General features: G+C 41.6%; 1 pseudogene across 1 annotated transcript in view; it reads left to right on the top strand.

The window, feature by feature from the left end:
* Positions 1-19,302, top strand: part of LOC307067344 (U3 small nucleolar RNA-associated protein 25 homolog) — a 35,383-nt pseudogene extending 16,081 nt beyond the window's left edge. Inside the window, exons 8-12 of the transcript in view lie at positions 2,535-2,737; positions 3,919-4,101; positions 4,238-4,350; positions 11,681-11,926; positions 18,120-19,302. The product of the transcript in view is annotated as a U3 small nucleolar RNA-associated protein 25 homolog (transcript). The remainder of the gene's footprint in view (positions 1-2,534; positions 2,738-3,918; positions 4,102-4,237; positions 4,351-11,680; positions 11,927-18,119) is intronic.
* The last annotated feature ends 417 nt before the right edge of the window (positions 19,303-19,719 follow it).

The raw sequence follows: 19,719 nt of genomic DNA, 5'->3' as shown, positions 1-19,719 counted from the left end.
CATAAAATGAGTTTGGAAGTGTTTCCGCCTCTTCAGTTTTTTGAAATATGTTTGAGAAGGATAGGTATTAAATCTTCTTTAAGTATTTCGTAGAATTTATCATGAAGCTCTCTGGTCCTGGTCTTTTGTTTTGGGGGAGCTTTTTGATTACTGATTCAATCACATTACTAGTAATTGATCTATTCACATTTTCTGTTTCTTCATGATTCAGTTTTAGAAGATTGTGTGTTTCTAGGAATTTATGTATTTCTTCTAGGTTATCTGACTTGTTGGTGTATAATTGTTTGTAGTAGTCTCTTATGATACTTTGTATTTCTATAGTGTCAGTTATAGCTTCTCTTTCATTTCTGATTTTATTTGGGCCCCTTCTCTTTTTTTCTTGAGTCTGACTAAAGGTTTGTTAATTTTGTTTATCTTTTCACAGAACCAGCTCTTAGTTTCATTGATCTTTTTTTTTTGTCTCCATTTCATTTATTCAGTATTTCTCATCTGACTTCTATTATTTCCTTCCTTCTTTGTTGGAAGTTTTTTCCTTTCAGCATATTTGAACATATCATGCCATCTCCTTCTGGACCACAAAGTTTCTGATGAAAAATCAGCTGATATTCTTATGGGGATTCCCTTGTCTGTAATTAGTTGTTTTTCTCTTGCTGCTTAAGATTCCCTCTTTACCTTTGACTTTTAACATATTAATTATAATGTGTCTTGGTATGAATCTCCTTGGGTTCATTTTGTTTGGGACTCTTGGTTCTTGCTGGACCTGAATGTCTGTTTCCTTCACCAGGTTAGGGACATTTTTAGCCATTATTTCTTCAGATAAGTTTTCTGCCCCTTTCTTTCTCTGTCCTCCTTCTGGGACCCCTATAATGTGGATGTTAGTGCCCCTTTCTCTCTCTTCTTCTGCGACCCCTTAACACCGATGATAGTACACTTGATGTTGTCCCACAGTTCCCTTAAACTGTCCTCATATTTTAAAAATATTTTTTCTCTTTGCTGTTCTGTTGGGGTGATTTCTACTGCCTTGTCTGCCAGGTCACTGATCTGTTCTTTTCTACCATCTAGTCTGCTGTTGATTCCCTCTAGTGTATTTTTCAGTTCAATTATTATAATCTTCAGCTGTGTGAGTTCTGTTTAGAACTTTCTTATATTCTGTCTCTTTCTTGAGTTTCTCACTGTGTTCGTTCATTCATCTCCCAAGTTTGGTGAGCATCTTTAGGACTATGACTTTGAATTCTTTATCAGATAAATCACTTACATCTGTTTCATTAAATATTTTTTCTGGGGTTTTATCTTCTTCCTTCATTTGGAACATGTTCCTCTGCTTCCTCATTTTGCTTGACTCTCCGTGTTTGTTTCTGTGTATTATGCAAAACAGTTACTGCCCCGTCTTGAAGGAGTGGCCCTGTGTGGGAGATGAACTGTATTTTTAACTTTTTCCTAGTTCTTGGTCGTCTTATAAACTGTTTGTTTCACTCCCATGGAGTCTAGAAATGCAGTCCCACCCCCATCTGCCTGAGCCTGGTGCTCAAGGAGTGTCCCCTGTGTGGGCTACATGCGATTGTTGCCTCAGGTCGTGTCCCGCGAGTGGCATGAGATGGGGTAGGCGTGGCTGCTCGTTGTCCATGTTTGTCAGTGCTGCACACAGGCAGTGCAGGGCCGTGGGGTAGGGGGTACTCACCCACCACCACTGTTAGCAACTTAGAGTGAGAGTGCAAAAAAGTGGCACCCACCAGTGCCATCAAGGTAGAGGGAATTTGTAAAAATGGCATCTGCCAGCATTCTGTCCCCAGAGAGAGTCCCAGCCAACTTCTGCCCCTCTGGTAGATGCTTTAAGATTAGCAAGTGAATCTCCTTCACATATGATCTGGGCTCTTTACAGACTGCTACTTGTTGCTTAGGAAAGAGATGTGGGCAGGAAATATAAATTTTTGTGATGATAATGTTAAAGCCATAATTAGTGAATATATTTATCCAAAGCTTTATGTAGAGTGAAAGAGAACTTGTGGGTGAATCCAGGGATTTGTTGAAGAGCTCTTTGAATATGGAAAAATAGATAAGGACCAGGTCAGTAATAGAAGTAAGTGTTAAAGTGATAGAAACCACCAGTAAGGAAAAGAACATTTCAAGGAGGGTGTGCTTATGCATTCGTGACAAGAAACACTAAAGTGCCATTGAATTGGTAACTGAGAGCTGTTGGTGACCTTGGCAAGAGTCATTTCAGTGGTGTCCTGAGACTCAGAGGGAGATTGCAGTACATTAAGGAGTGAGTGGGAGATTTTAAAGTAGAGATAATTTTTTGGAAGGTTTGCCAGTGAAGGAAAAGAAGAGGGTGGGAGCTAGAAGGGACCGTAGATGCAAAGGAGGGATGATGATGATGACGATGATGATTTTAATAATTAAAGCAGTTTGAGCACAATTACATGCAAAGGGGAAGATGTGGAAGGTACAAGGGGAGGCTGCAGTTTGAGAGGGTGGAAGCTAATGGCTTGGTGGTGACTCATGAACTGATGTGTGCTTGGCTGTTTTGTGTATAGGGGTAGCAATACTGCAGAGAAGCATCCGACTTTATGCCCCCTTCTATTCGTCAGACATCCTCACTGCCTCCCCTCTGGGCTTGAGGACCATCATTGGTGGAGAAGGAGAGAAGAAGAGAGATTTTGACTTTCTGTCTTCTATTGAGCTTCTCGTCATTGATCAAGCTGACATTTACCTGATGCAGAACTGGGAGCATGTCTTGGTAATGCTGGTCATTAACATTTAGAGACAAGAAGCTCAGTGGTTTGAGTCTGAAATGGTTATTAAAGTCCAGATTAAAACTCAGCTTGGAAATGGAAATATTCCACATTTTCCAATTTGAAAACGGGAAATGTTGTCCCCTCTTCTACCCACAAGTTGGTCAGTAAAGTATCCAGAAAGATAAAAATTCTTGTCAACATTTTCAAATCTCCAGAAAAGATTTCTTCCCCTTAAAAGTTGCTTCTAGTAATAGACCAGTTTAGTGTGGTTGGTTGGTTGGTTGGTTGGTTGGTTGGTTGATTGAAATCCCTCCTCACCAGGAATGTTTTTATCTAAAATAGTTCCTCCTATTTATGCTCGTTCTCTTTTGTTTGGTCTTCAGTGGAGATGGAAAACATTGCTCATGATTTCTTAATTTGTGATGTTTTACAGAGAAACGTAAGATGTTTTTGTCCCCCTACTGTAATTTGTACTATGATTTTTTTTCTCCCTCTCAACATACTCTGCAATGTTTTGGGGTTTAGGATTGTGCTTTGGAACAATCCTCATCACAGAACTATAGGTTTATTTTTATAAGGCATGTGAGAATTTACCTTTTCTACAACCCCAGGACTTGGAGTAAGTTTGGGACAGATAAAGGGGAGTACTTATTTATAAAGTAGGGAATAAACTTATAGTACTTGTGACCCTTCAATATACATTACAAGGTAAAAATATGATTAAAATAGGAAAGGCACGTCGATGGTTGAGTCATCTTTATTTTGAGCAAAAGGCACATGTAGTCACTCAGGGAATTTTCTAACGTTTTGGGAACCAAGTCATGGAAGGACAGCAGCTCTGTTTTCCATGTCATTTCCCTTCTTGTCCAAGTCTGGAACTGAGTGGCTTATAGAGTGACCAGAGTGGCATTTCAGAATTTCCTTTAAAAGAAATATTCTGTATAGGTAGCATCTTGATCCTTTTTGAAAGATCCACAAGGTGGCCAGTTTGAGCTTTTCTTCTTGTTCGCTTGACTATGGGCAAGTCACTCACCCATCTGAGCCTGTTTTCTTGTTGTAATTTGGGAGATGATAGTATCTACTTCATGGGGTTAAATAAGATGATGGGCTTATAGAAAGGTTAGCAACGCCCAACAGGTTAAGTGTTCAATAAGTATTAATGGAGTATTATTTCTGCTCAAAGCATTTGATGAACCACATGAACCTACTGCCCTTGGACTCACATGGGGTGGACTTTTCTCGAGTGCGCATGTGGAACCCCAATAATTGGTCCAGGTACTATCGTCAGACGCTGCTGTTTGGGGTCCTGCAGGATGCCCAGATCAACTCTGTGTTCAACAAGTACTGCGTCAATGTGCAAGGCCAGGTGGGTTCTCTCCTTCTTTCTCTGAATTTTCATGAAGTATTGTGTATTGTTTGGGTCATGAGGCAGAAGGAGAGGACAGCATTTGGTCAACAATGGGGATAGCTCACTTCCTAATGTTCTCACTGACTCCTGGCAGGTGGCTGTGAGGAATGTCCCGATGACAGGCTGCATCAGTCATGTCCTGGTGCAGCTCCCACATGTCTTCCAGAGGATGGAACCTGAAAACCTAGCTTCAGTGATTGATGCCAGGTACCCTCCCCTGTCCCATTGGATCCCTGGGGGGTCACAGAGAGGGATTTTACTTGGGCGTTCAAATTTAGAATTGTATTCCGTGTTGGCTTTCTTAGTTACCATTTATGAAATGAAATGAGATAATTGAATCCAATCATGCCATTGACAGAGGAGGACACTGAAGGCCAGAGAAATGGTGTGTTGTCCTAGTTCCAATAGTGTCAGGGTTAGTAAATCAAGGGTACTTTCCCCTCGACTGTGGCATTTTAAAATTACATTAATTTTTTAATGCCTCATGTCAACAACTTAATTCTAAGCCCTTCAGGGCAACAACTGTTTTTCTAATTCTCTCTGTAATTTCCCCCTGTCTTCTCATTGTGTTTAGTCAGGGGACCCATGGTAGCAGAATGGTGCTTAACACATGGTAGGTGTTCAGTAATTATTTGTTGACTGACTGATTGACAACTGAATGAATGAATGATACAGTTACGTACTTCCTAGAATAATTCTCTGGGATATACAAGCATCACATCTATTCTTTTTTTTTTTTTTTTTTTTTTTTTTTTTTTTATCACAAATTTAATCAGTTATATGTATACATATGTTCCCATATCCCCTCCCTTTTGCGTCTCCCTCCCACCCTCCCTATCCCACCCCTCCAGGCGGTCACAAAGCACCGAGCTGATCTCCCTGTGCTATGCGGCTGCTTCCCACTAGCTATCTACCTTACGTTTGGTAGTGTATATATGTCCATGCCGCTCTTTCACTTTTTCACAGCTTACCCTTCCCCCTCCCCATATCCTCAAGTCCATTCTCTAGTAGGTCTGTGTCTTTATTCCTGTCTTACCCCTATGTTCTTCATGACCTTTTTTTTTCTTAAATTCCATATATATGTGTCAGCATACAGTATTTGTCTTTCTCTTTCTGACTTACTTCACTCTGTATGACAGACTCTAGGTCCATCCACCTCATTACAAATAGTTCAATTTCATTTCTTTTTATGGCTGAGTAATATTCCATTGTATGTATGTGCCACATCTTCTTTACCCATTCATCCGATGATGGACACTTAGGTTGTTTCCATCTCCGGGCTATTGTAAATAGGGCTGCTATGAACATTTTGGTACATGTCTCTTTTTGAATTATGGTTTTCTCAGGGTATATGCCCAGTAGTGGGATTGCAGGGTCATATGGTAGTTCTATTTGTAGTTTTTTAAGGAACCTCCATACCGTTCTCCATAGTGGCTGTACCAATTCACATTCCCACCAGCAGTGCAAGAGTGTTCCCTTTTTTCCACACCCTCTCCAGCATTTATTGTTTCTAGATTTTTTGATGATGGCCATTCTGACTGGTGTGAGATGATATCTCATTGTAGTTTTGATTTGCATTTCTCTAATTAGTAAAGATGTTGAGCATCCTTTCATGTGTTTGTTGGCAGTCTGTATATCTTCTGTGGAGAAATGTCTATTTAGGTCTTCTGCCCATTTTTGGATTGGGTTGTTAGCTTTTTGTTATTGAGCTGCATGAGCTGCTTATAAATTTTGGAGATTAATCCTTTGTCAGTTGCTTCATTTGCAAATATTTTCTCCCATTCTGAGGGTTGTCTTTTGGTCTTGTTTATGGTTTCCTTTGCTGTGCAAAAGCTTTTAAGTTTCATTAGGTCCCATGTGTTTATTTTTCTCTTTATTTCCATTTCTCTAGGAGGTGGGTCAAAAAGGATCTTGCTGTGATTTATGTCATAGAGTGTTCTGCCTATGTTGTCCTCTAAGAGTTTGATAGTGTCTGGCCTTACATTTAGGTCTTTAATCCATTTTGAGCTTATTTTTGTGTATGGTGTTAGGGAGTGATCGAATCTCATACTTTTACATGTCCCTGTCCAGTTTTCCCAACACCACTTATTGAAGAGACTGTCCTTTCTCCACTGTACATTCCTGCCTCCTTTATCAAAGATAAGGTGACCATATGTCCGTGGGTTTATCTCTGGGCTTTCTATCCTGTTCCATTGATCTATCTTTCTGTTTCTGTGCCAGTACCATACTGTCTTGATTACTGCAGCTTTGTAGTATAGTCTGAAGTCAGGGGGCCTGATTCCTCCAGCTCCATTTTTCGTTCTCAAGATTGCTTTGGCTATTCGGGGTCTTTTGTGTTTCCATACAAATTGTGAAATTTTTTGTTCTAGTTCTGTGAAAAATGCCAGTGGTATTTTGATAGGGATTGCATTGAATCTGTAGATTGCTTTGGGTAGTAGAGTCATTTTCACAATGTTGATTCTTCCAATCCAAGAACATGGTACATCTCTCCATCTATTTGTATCATCTTTAATTTCTTTCATCAGTGTCTTATAATTTTCTGCATACAGGTCTTTTGTCTCCTTAGGTAGGTTTATTCCTAGATATTTTATTCTTTTTGTTGCAATGGTAAATGGGAGTGTTTCCTTGATTTCACTTTCAGATTTTTCATCATTAGTATATAGGAATGCCAGAGATTTCTGTGCATTAATTTTGTATCCTGCAACTTTACCAAATTCATTGATTAGCTCTAGTAGTTTTCTGGTAGCATCTTTAGGATTCTCTATGTATAGTATCATGTCATCTGCAAACAGTGACAGCTTTACTTCTTCTTTTCCAATTTGGATTCCTTTTATTTGCTTTTCTTCTCTGATTGCTGTGGCTAAAACTTCCAAAACTATGTTGAATAAGAGTGGTGAGAGTGGGCAACCTTGTCTTGTTCCTGATCTTAGTGGAAATGGTTTCAGTTTTTCACCATTGAGGACGATGCTGGCTGTGGGTTTGTCATATATGGCCTTTATTATGTTGAGGAAAGTTCCCTCTATGCCTACTTTCTGCAGGGTTTTTATCATGAATGGGTGTTGAATTTTGTCGAAAGCTTTCTCTGCATCTATTGAGATGATCATATGGTTTTTCTCCTTCAATTTGTTAATATGGTGTATCACGTTGATTGATTTGCGTATATTGAAGAATCCTTGCATTCCTGGGATAAACCCCACTTGATCATGGTGTATGATCCTTTTAATGTGCTGTTGGATTCTGTTTGCTAGTATTTTGTTGAGGATTTTTGCATCTATGTTCATCAGTGATATTGGCCTGTAGTTTTCTTTCTTTGTGACATCCTTGTCTGGTTTTGGTATCAAGGTGATGGTGGCCTCGTAGAATGAGTTTGGGAGTGTTCCTCCCTCTGCTATATTTTGGAAGAGTTTGAGAAGGATAGGCGTTAGCTCTTCTCTAAATGCTTGATAGAATTCGCCTGTGAAGCCATCTGGTCCTGGGCTTTTGTTTGTTGGAAGATTTTTTATCACAGTTTCAATTTCAGTGCTTGTGATTGGTCTGTTCATATGTTCTATTTCTTCCTGATTCAGTCTTGGCAGGTTGTGCATTTCTAAGAATTTGTCCATTTCTTCCAGGTTGTCCATTTTATTGGCATAGAGTTGCTTATAGTAATCTCTCACGATCTTTTGTATTTCTGCAGTGTCAGTTGTTACTTCTCCTTTTTCATTTCTAATTCTATTGATTTGAGTCTTCTCCCTTTTTTTCTTGATGAGTCTGGCTAATGGTTTATCAATTTTGTTTATCTTCTCAAAGAACCAGCTTTTAGTTTTATTGATCTTTGCTATTGTTTCCTTCATTTCTTTTTCATTTATTTCTGATCTGATTTTTATGATTTCTTTCCTTCTGCTAACTTTGGGATGTTTTTGTTCTTCTTTCTCTAATTGCTTTAGGTGCAAGGTTAGGTTGTTTAGTCGAGATATTTCCTGTTTCTTAAGGTGGGATTGTATTGCTATAAACTTCCCTCTTAGAACTGCTTTTGCTGCATCCCATAGGTTTTGGGTCGTCGTGTCTCCACTGTCATTTGTTTCTAGGTATTTTTTTATTTCCTCTTTGATTTCTTCAGTGATCACTTCGTTATTAAGTAATGTATTGTTTAGCCTCCATGTGTTTGTATTTTTTATAGCTCTTTTCCTGTAATTGATATCTAGTCTCATAGCATTGTGGTCGGAAAAGATACTTGATACAATTTCAATTTTCTTAAATTTACCAAGGCTTGATTTGTGACCCAAGATATGATCTATCCTGGAGAATGTTCCATGAGCACTTGAGAAAAATGTGTATTCTGTTGTTTTTGGATGGAATGTCCTATAAATATCAATTAAGTCCATCTTGTTTAATGTATCATTTAAAGCTTGTGTTTCCTTATTTATTTTCATTTTGGATGATCTGTCCATTGGTGAAAGTGGGGTGTTAAAGTCCCCTACTATGATTGTGTTACTGTCGATTTCTCCTTTTATGGCTGTTAGTGTTTGCCTTATGTATTGAGGTGCTCCTATGTTGGGTGCATAAATATTTACAATTGTTATATCTTCTTCTTGGATCGATCCCTTGATCATTATGTAGTGTCCTTCTTTGTCTCTTCTAGTAGTCTTTATTTTAAAGTCTATTTTGTCTGATATGAGAATTGCTACTCCAGCTTTCTTTTGGTTTCCATTTGCATGGAATATCTTTTTCCATCCCCTTACTTTCAGTCTGTATGTGTCTCTAGGTCTGAAGTGGGTCTCTTGTAGACAGCATATATATGGGTCTTGTTTTTGTATCCATTCAGCCAATCTGTGTCTTTTGGTGGGAGCGTTTAGTCCATTTACATTTAAGGTAATTATCGATATGTATGTTCCTATTCCCATTTTCTTAATTGTTTTGGGTTCGTTATTGTAGGTCTTTTCCTTCTGTTGTGTTTCTTGCCTAGAGAAGTTCCTTTAGCATTTGTTGTAAAGCTGGTTTGGTGGTGCTGAACTCTCTCAGCTTTTGCTTGTCTGTAAACGTTTTAATTTCTCCATCAAATCTGAATGAGATCCTTGCTGGGTAGAGTAATCTTGGTTGCAGGTTTCTCTCCTTCATCACTTTAATTATGTCCTGCCACTCCCTTCTGGCTTGTAGAGTTTCTGCTGAGAGATCAGCTGTTATCCTGATGGGGATTCCCTTGTGTGTTATTTGTTGTTTTTGCCTTGCTGCTTTTAATATGATTTCTTTGTGTTTAATTTTTGACAGTTTGATTAATATGTGTCTTGGCGTATTTCTCCTTGGATTTATTCTGTATGGGACTCTCTGTGCTTCTTGGACTTGATTAACTATTTCCTTTCCCATATTAGGGAAGTTTTCAACTATAATCTCTTCAAATATTTTCTCAGTCCCTTTCTTTTTCTCTTCTTCTTCTGGAACCCCTATAATTCGAATGTTGGTGCGTTTAATGTTGTCCCAGAGGTCTCTGATATTGTCCTCTGTTCTTTTCATTCTTTTCTCTTTATTTTGCTCTGCATTAGTTATTTCCACTATTTTATCTTCCACCTCACTTATCCGTTCTTCTGCCTCAGTTATTCTGCTATTGATCCCATCTAGAGTATTTTTCATTTCATTTATTGTGTTTTTAATCGATGCTTGATTCATCTTTAGTTCTACTAGGTCCTTGTTAACTGTTTCTTGCATTTTGTCTATTCTATTTCCAAGATTTTGGATCATCTTTACTATCATTATTCTGAATTCTTTTTCAGATAGACTGCCTATTACCTCTTCATTTGTTAGGTCTGGTGGGTTTTTATCTTGCTCCTTCTCCTGCTGTGTGTTTTTCTGTCTTCTCATTTTGCTTATGTTACTGTGTTTGGGGTCTCCTTTTTGCCGGCTGCAGGTTCGTAGTTCCTGTTGTTTTTGGTGTCTGTCCCCAGTGGCTAAGGTTGGTTTAGTGGGTTGTGTAGGTTTCCTGGTCGAGGGGACTAGTGCCTGTGTTCTGGTGGATGAGGCTGGATCTTGTCTTTCTGGTGGGCAGGTCCACGTCTGGTGGTGTGTTTTGGGGTGTCTGCAGACTTTTTATGATTTTAGGCCACCTCTCTGCTAATGGGTGGCGTTGTGTTCCTGTCTTGCTAGTTGTTTGGCATAGGGTGTCCAGCACTGTAGCTTGCTGGTCGTTGAGTGAAGCTGGGTGCTGGTGTTGAGATGGAGATCTCTGGAAGATTTTCGCCGTTTGATATTATGTGGAGCTGGGAGGTCTCTTGTGGACCAGTGTCCTGAAGTTGGCTCTCCCACCTCAGAGGCACAGTACTGACTCCTGGCTCCTCAATTTGGGATGATTTGTTGTCTATTCATGTATTCCACAGATGCAGGGTACATCAAGTTGATTGTGGAGCTTTAATCCGCTGCTTCTGAGGCTGCTGGGAGAGGTTTCCCTTTCTCTTCTTTGTTCTCACAGCTCCCGGGTCTCAGCTTTGGATTTGGCCCCGCCTCTGCGTGTAGGTCGCCGGAGGGCGTCTGTTCTTCGCTCAGACAGGAAAGGGTTAAAGGAGCAGCCTCTTCGGGAACTCTGGCTCACTCAGGCCGGGCGGGAGGGAGGGGCACGGAGTGCGGGGCGAGCCTGCAGCGGCAGAGGTCGGCGTGACGTTGCACCAGCCCGAGGCGCGCCGTGCGTTCTCCCAGGGAAGCCGCCCCTGGATCCCGGGACCCCGGCAGTGGCGGGCTGCTCAGGCTCCCGGAAGGGCGGTGTGGACAGTGACCTGCGCTCGCACACGGGCTTCTTGGCGGCGGCAGCAGCAGCCCCAGCGTCCCACGCCCGTCACTGGGCTCCGCGCTTTCAGTCGCGACTCGCGCCCGTCTGTGGAGCCCCTTTAAGCAGCGCTCTTAATCCCCTCTCCTCGCGCAGCAGGAAACCAAGAGGGAAGAACAAGTCTCTTGCCTCTTCGGCAGCTCCAGAGTTTTCCCGGACTCCCTCCCGGCTAGCTGTGGCACATTAGCCCCCTTCAGGCTGAGTTCTCGCCGCCAGCCCCAGTCCTCTCCCTGCGCTCTGACCGAAGCCCGAGCCTCAGCTTCCAGCGCCGCCCGCCCCGGCGGGCGAGCAGACAAGCCTCTCGGGCTGGTGAGTGCCGCTCGGCACCGATCCTCTGTGCGGGAATCTCTCCGCTTTGCCCTACCCAGGTATGTGGGGAGTTTCTTGCCTTTTGGGAGGTCTGGGGTCTTCTGCCAGCGTTCAGTAGGTGTTCTGTAGGAGTTGTTCCACGTGTAGCTGTATTTCTGGTGTATCCGTGAGGAGGAAGGTGATCTCCGCGTCTTACTCTTCCGCCATCTTACCCGGAAGTCTCCACATCTATTCTTTATGATGAATAGTGTTGGCACTTACTTTTTGATGTGCTTAACAAGTTTTATCCCTATATAATCTCTTTGCAATGAGGTAGGCCAAATTGGCCTCTTAGGGGAGGTAGAAGGAGATTGTGACTTGCCCAGGGTCATGCAGTTGGCAGTGACACTATGGCTCACCTCTAGACCACTGACTCTGCCCTTTGCCTTTCCAAATCAGGTTTAACTTTTTCGTCAACAAGATTTTGCCTCAGTATCGTGATGCAGTCATGTCTCACACGCTTATCTATGTCCCCTCCTACTTTGACTTTGTGCGTCTCCGAAATTACTTCAAGAAGGAGGAACTGAACTTCACTCATATCTGCGAGTACACCCAGAAGTCTGGTGTCTCCAGGGCCAGACACTTCTTCCTTCAAGGAGAGAAGCAGTTCCTGCTCCTCACAGAGCACTTCCATTTCTACAAAAGGTAAAGTAGGGCCAGGTTTCAAGTGTCCTCTCTGGAGGGTCTGCTTCCAAGTGCATGGTGGGCTTTGCTGTGTTATAAGGTCCTCCCTTGCTTCACCTCCTGCAGACAAGCCAGAGTTTGGGGGGCTGGACAGACTTTTCTTGATTGGTTGGTTGGATTTCTTTCAAAATGGGCATTGTTGGAAAAGGTGGTAGAAACGAATGAGTGACTACAGCATAACCTGTATATAGATCTGGAGTGGGTCCATACTTAGGGTACCTCCTGTAGCTGTGGGTATACCCCTCAAGAAGGATATTACAGAGTTGAGCAGCTCTCAACTGAATACAGGAAAGGGAGGAACCTGTCGTAGAAGCACAGATGAAACACTGGGGACTGTGTGGTCTGTGGAGATGGAAGTTGAGTACAGGGTCAGTGTTCAGAAAGCTCTCATTTGTCCTGAGGCAGTGCACACACACTTCTGCACCAAGGAGAACCAGGACTAAGGGGCTCCTTGAAGTTTAGGAGAAGCAAAAGGTGAGGGGCTTAGAGGTGAGTATTTAAGGGCTTCAGGGTTTGCTTCTTGCTGGCATCATCATTTGCTTTGTTCCAGTGAGTTGTTGTTTTCATTCATGTTGGAAATGGTATTTTGGGGGAGTTTGCACTCAGCAGGTCTAAAGAGCCCTTAGTTTTCCAAAAGCTTGATACATCAAAGCAAGTCCTTTAAATGAAGTGGATGGATTGGAAAACTTCCCAGCGTGATTGTCTGTGAACTAAGCTGGGATGAAGACTGCTCTCAAGTAGCAGCTTTTCAAGGAGAGGGCATGATGTCAAAGGAGCCCTTTCTCTTAAGTAGGCAGGACAGTCTTCTGTCTTACACTGTTCATTTATTGACCAAACTGTTTTGTCCCCAAAGTCACTATAAAGACAAACCGAACACGTGCCATTAGCTTTGTACCCTGGACCAGGTTAGTGGGTGTTTAAGTTGAATGGAGATAATCTGCAACTGCCAATTATCTCAAGGTTCCCAGCTATAGATTTTTTTTGCTTGAGAGGTCACCAAGGTGATGATGGGTATTTTGATCTGCAGTGTCTTTGTGATTTGATTTTTTCATTTGACCTTGGGAAAAGTACATGTATTTTACACTTTAGTATCCAGCTTTAAAATTCTGTATTTATATTCTCTATGGAAGTAGGCCGTGTTAGACATATTGCAGTTCATTTGTGAGCTAGCAAAAAACTTTCATCCTGAGGATTTGTTTTCTTTGGGGAGATGAAACCAGTAGAATCTTAGGATGGGATGGGCATTTGGTCATGATGGCCCTCCTGAGGGGAGGACAGTTCACAGTTCTTTCTCTGAGCATTATCAGTGGGTTAGCACAGGAAGGATTCTTAAGCAGGGGGCAATCAGAAACTCTGGAGGTAGGATTTCTGGAGGTGGGAAACGCTAGTGGGGTGTTTCTGAGTGCTCCCTGCCTCAGGGAGAACCCCAGTTATAGAAGTAACAGACCTCGTCTTTATAGACTGTATGCAGGAGCCAGCCTTGCAAGTCAGTTGTGGTTGCCTCATTTATCTTTAACAGTTGTCAGGTAACATAGACATCGGGAATGTCCTTAGTTTTAGGTCCTGTCACAGTGTTACGCCATATTTGTAGGGGTCACCGAAGACCCAAAGCACATACAGGAGAGGAGGAAGGCAGGGGAAGAGGTGCAGAAGGTCATGGGAATTGTTACTAACTGCCCCTCTGAAGAGGTTCTGGTCACGTGCTCTTATTTCCAGGAGATGCCTAGTCTCTACTGTGCACTAATTGGTACTAAGAGAGATTTTCTTGGGTTTTAAATATAATACCTATTGGAATTGGTTTTGTTGTTTTATTTTGCTTTAAAAATACTCTCATTATAAGAGTATTACACAATTATTGTAGAGAACCTAGAAAATCTAGGTTAAAAAAATGGGATCACCTATCATCTTACTGATATAAATACCCATTTTGGTGTATTTCTTTCCTGTCTCTTTGATGTAAAAAACATGTGCACGTGCACACACACACAGACACAGGCATTTTAAAAAGGACACCAACATTGGGATCACAGTGTACGCATTTGGATTTTTTTTCTTTTATCTTGAATGTTTCATGTGCTTATTGAAAAAAAGCTTAAATAAGTTAGCATTTTGGTATATACTTGTATGTTATGGATGTATTTTTAAGTTAATATATATATATAGTTCTACTATATCCTGCCCCCGCTCCAACTTTTTATTTGGGAAGATTTCATTTCAAAAGACATTGTAAGACTATCCCAGTGAACATCTCTAACTCCTTCCACTTAGGCTTCACCAGCTGTTAGCATTTTGCCACATTCTCATGCACCCACATTCTCTGTCTCTCCTTCTCTCTTTCCACTCACATCTCTTATTTTTTCTTCTTGAACCATTTGAGAGTAGATTATGGGAGGCTTCATGACACTTAACTCCTAAATCTTTCAGCCTGTAGAGCTTAAAAACAACATTCTTTTATCTAACCACAACACCATTAACATACCACTTGACATTACTGCAGTAATACCATCTAATATTTAGTCTGTATGCAAATTTTCCTAGTTGTTCCCAAAATGACTATTACAGCTGTTTCTCACCACCCCCCCACCCCAATCCAGGATTTAGTTAAGAATCCTACATTGCACTTGCGTGACATGTTTCTTTAGTCTATTTTAGCAGTTCTCAAGCAGGAGCAGTTTTGCTCCCCAAGGGACATTTGGAAATATCTGGAGACATTTTTGGTTGGTACAGTTGGAGGGTTATTCTAGTGGTCTAGTGGTTCAAGCGGGTCAAGGCCTGGGTGCTGCTAGACGTCCTACAGTGCACAGGACAGCCCTTACAACAAAGAATTACCTGGCTTAAAATGGCAGTAGTGCCAGGGTTAAGAAACGCTGATCTAGAATAATTCTCTTCCTTTGTTTCTTGCTGTGATACTGATATTTTTTGAAGAGTCCAGTCCAGTTTCCTGTAGAATGTCCCACATCTGGATTTGGCTGTTTTCTTATTATTTAGATCAGTGTTCCCAAACTTTGCTACATATTAGAATCCCCTTGGGGAGCTTTTAAAAATCTGAATGCCCTGATCATACCCCAGTATCAATTAAATCATGGTGTTTGGGGATGGGGACCAATTACAGGTATTTTTAAAAAACAAATAGGTGATTGAGTGAGCATCAGAGTTCGGGGACCAAAGATTTAAACATTATTTTAGTAAGAATTCTACATAGAGGATATTGTGTACTTCCCCCTGCATCTCCTCAAGAGGCCCAGGGTGTCAGTTTGTCCCATTTTTGGTGATACTAAATGTAATCACTTGGTCAAGGTGTAGGTCTGCTAAATCTTTACATTGTAAAAATACCTTTTCTGTGTAATTATAAGTAACCTTTAAGGTGTGTATAGCATCCTTTTTAATGGTTGCATAGTGTTACATTGTATGGGTATATAATTAACCCAGTTTCCTTTTAATGGGCATATTGATTTGTTGTTTTCTGTTATTATATACAATAATGCCAAGAGCATCCATATGCATAGTTGATAGCATAGTTGCCTAGGCATTTCCTTAGGATAAATTTGGAAAGGAAAACTTATTTGTTCAAAAGCTGTACCCAGTTTAAAATTTGCTGTGTGTTGCCACTCCCATCTTCTCCCCTCCCCGGTGAAATACACACACAATAATTTATACTCCATTAGCCTGTTTCTGTAAATTCTGTAAATATTTCTGTAAATTCTCCTTTTCTCCAGTGACTTGATAGTCAAAATGATACCTCATGGTTTTAATGTCTTTTTCTTGCTTTTCTGTGTTTTTTGTAATTGTCAGTTGAATGTAGTGCCTGAGTAAGTAGTTGGCCTGGACGCCTCTTCTGTCAGGCCACTAGCGTGGCAGTTGTGAATCTAGTGAGGATTTGGTTGTTACCGTCGTTGCCTTCTATTTACCACAAACTGCCAGTTCCTCCAGCAGACAGTGGCCCACTGTGGGGCCCAGTGCTGGAGGGCCTTGTCTCAGTGTCCTGCTCCCCTCTCAGCTTTCACCGTGCCCTGCACCCCTGTGCCGAGGGAGAGCCTCTCCCACGCTCCGGCCCCTCCCCCAGCAGCAGGCTGCTCCTGCTCGCTCCTCCCCTAAGGCTTGATGTGGGGCAGTTGTCCTCCTCCTGGTCCAGCTCAGATGCAGGCAGGTTCTGTCCGTCCTGGGCTTTGGAGCTGGCGCTTTCTCAGGGCTCCTGCACCACCCTCCATGGTGGCCAGCCTCTGCCTTGTTCTACGAGGGGTCTTGGTGGGAAAGAGTTCCCTGCTTCTCTGCAGTGGTGGCAAACATCTGCTTACATCAGTGCAGGATCTTGGGCTGAACAGGCTTCATGCCCTTTCCCCTTTGCCCAGACTGCTCTTTTTACTGGATGTAAGTCCTGTGGTGGGGAGGGATGGGGTGAGGGGTTAATGCTCCTCCCTTAGGGCACACAGTTTTGCTGCTTCTGACTCCCCCCTGGCAGTTGACCTTTGCCCCTCTCACTGGCTTCAGGCTTTAGCTTCATATACAACATGGCTCTGAGAAGAGAGTGAGTTTTCATGTCTGCACCACCATCGGGGTCTCTCAGGTCTTCTGCCTTGCGTCCAGTCTTTCCAGGGCTCCCAGTGGAGACCTTTGGAAAAGCCCTCATGACTGTGAAGTAAAGGAGTGTCCGGGAATCCCAGGGATTCTGAACTGTCATGCAAGCCCATAATTGCCCTTTAAGAACTTGTTAAAAGTGTAGCTTTTTTCTTCCTACCCACTTTCTTAGCAGCTGCCCTCTTCCCCACTGTGCTCTGCCAAAGGTGAAGTGGTTCATATGTCCTGTCTTTCTTCAGACCATCTTGTCACTCTTTGGAATTCAGTCAGTGATGGGCTGAAGCTGGCTCATACCAGCTCTTAAGGTATGGTTGCACATCTCTTCCCAGTTCCAAGTTCAGCAACATGACACTGGTAGCTTGAAATGGAGTATTTACACCACAGAAATTGGAAAATGCTTCAAATCAGCACCTATCCTCCCCCACTGAGAATCAGTTGTTAAACACACACCAGGGCACCGTTGAATCAGTTCACTTGGTTGCCCTGTGACATCAGCTGTCTAGGCTCAGGAAAAGGAACACTGTTGTAGATTATCTTTTTCTTGTTAGCATGGGAGCAGTATTCTCTTGAGTTTTCTACATACTAAGCAGAAATGGAACTCTGTGTTTGTTTTGATAACTACTGAGGCAGAACTGTGTTTTTTCAACATCATTAGCCATTAAAGTTCCTTTATGGAAAGAGGATGTGGAAAGCTGATCCAAGTAATGGACTGCAGTTATATTTTGGGAGAGGAGGGTCTCCAGAGAGATCAGGATGAGCCAAGGATAAAAAGACAAGGAAAACTTACCGTCCATGAATAAAATAAAATTCCCGAGGGAGTCTGACATCAGCCCTGTATGAGAGTCTTAACAGGAAAAATCAGAAACTTGTCAACGTATAAAATCTTTGGTCATGGAGCCCAAGAGGGAATGATTGATCTCAACCCGAACCGTAAGGCGCGTCCCTAGGGTCTGCACCCCCCCCCACACACACACCATGCAGCCCTGTGCAGCAGGGAAAGAAGCGAGGAAGCTGTTGAAATTAATTGCCTTCCCATAATGCCTAATGGGTCCTCGGGCAGGATTTTGTAAATGGGTGAACTTGGGACATCTGCCATGGAGTTAACATGTCTACAGAATGACAAGAAAAGACTAGTGGGAGCGCATTTACAGTTTATGCTGTTTATTTTATGTACTGGGTCTGGTCTGACCTCATCTCCATTACAGAACACTGTTTTGCCTGATTATAATTAGGATAATGTTAAATTGGAAATGCCTGCTTTTCAAATTTTCTATGACAGATTTCTAATCCTTGTCTACTATTCTTCCCCACCCTACCTCAGTCTGCTCAGATTAGGCTCAAGAAGTGCAAATTCATTTTATCATTATCTTAAGCCAAACATTAGGAATTCAAATACACTGTCACAAAAAATGAGCCCCTCCAGCTCAAATTAGAGTAACTTTTGGTCTGTGTGTTATTTGTGCCATGGTCTTTCTCCTTGCATGAAACAGCGAGAGTGACTATGTCCCTGTAAAACTCTTCGGTGGCTTTTCCATAGAATTTCTCATGTAGACATAGCCTCTCTTTCTCCTTCTAACAGATACACAATAAAAGGCATCAGGAACCTAATTTTCTATGAACTGCCAACATATCCCCACTTCTACAGTGAAGTCTGTAACATGCTGCAAGCCACCACCAGAGGAGAGGAAGCTGCCTGGACCTGCACTGTCCCCTACTCCAAGTACGATGCCCAGAGGCTGTCTGCTGTGGTCGGGGTGGAGCGGGCTGCACAGATGCTGCAGTCCAAGAAGAACGTCCACCTCTTCATTACTGGAGAGAGATGAGAATTGGTTGGACAGGAAATGGTGTTTGGTGTGATATGTCATGCTTGATTCTGTGTCTCCTGGACCTGATTCTGATCACTTACACAAAGAAGGGCTGCAACAAGGAAGGAGCACCAGGCAGGTTCTTAGCAGATACTTCTTTCTTTTCAGACCATATATACCTGAAAAGTTCCGTGTAAACCAGATTTTGGTAAAACCCATCTTTCAGAGGTCAGGGGAGAGCTCATGGAACTCTGAGAAGTTGATAGAAGGAATCTTCTACTTGTGAATTTTTTTGTACGCCATAAATTCTTTTGTTGTGATTTCACCTCTAATTTATTACACTGGGTAAATTCTTTCAGATTTGCCTGTTTCTATTTGACACCTTCTTAAAGTGAGGCATGCATTTCTTTGCTTGTGAGAACTGGTTATGAGAAATTGGAATACTTCTTGCTGTTGAATATCATCTTAGTTTTGGATCGCAAAGGTTTTGCAAAACTGTTATTTTTCCCCAGCCAAACTTTTTTAAACCTTAAATATTCTATTTTAATTCAACCTAGAAGAGCACATTCGTTCACTGATCTTTTTTTAACTCCTAAATGTTTTAATGAAAATATATACTTAAAAATCACATTATATAAAATAACATTAATTTCTACCTTATTTCAAGAAATAATTTTATGAAATTCTTGATGTCGCAAATTCATCGTCAACATCACTGTCTTCATTGCTATAGTCATTTTTTAAGTCATATAACATAAAAAGGAAAAGAAGTTACACTTTTAAAAACATTTTTAGGGAGTTCCCTGGCGGTCCAGTGGTTTGGGCTCGGCGCTTTCACTGCCGAGGCCCAGTTTCAGTTCCTGGTCAGGGAACAAAGATCCTGCAAGCTGCACAGCGTGGCAAAAAAAAAAAAAAAAAAAAAAAAAAAAATTGAACTATTCTCGGACAGAAAAATTACCAATTCAGAACCTGAATCATCTGAAAATAAATTGCCAAGTTGCTGGGCCTGTCACTCCTAAAAATCACTCCTGAATTTAGTATGTATTTCATGTAAACAAGGACATTTTTCTATGTAACCTCAAAACAACTGTCAAATCAGGAAATTGCCACTAATCCTTGGGCCCCATTCAGATTTTGCCAAATGTCCCAATAATAACCTTTATAGCAAAAGGATGCAGTTCAGAGTTACATACTGCTTTGAGTTGTCATGTCTCTGTAGTGGCCTTTATTCTGAATGGTACCCCAGCTTTTTCTTGACCTAGACACTTTATTTTTTTAATTTTTAAATTAAAAAAATTTTTTTTAACATCTTTATTGGAGTATAATGGCTTTACAATGGTGTTTCTGCTTTATAACAAAGTGAATCAGCTATAC

This window comes from Hyperoodon ampullatus (assembly GCF_949752795.1).
Source record: "Hyperoodon ampullatus genome assembly, chromosome: 2".
Taxonomy (NCBI): domain Eukaryota; kingdom Metazoa; phylum Chordata; class Mammalia; order Artiodactyla; family Ziphiidae; genus Hyperoodon; species Hyperoodon ampullatus.
The sequence above is the reverse complement of the archived record's forward strand: the minus strand, read 5'-3'. Positions and strand labels throughout refer to the sequence as shown.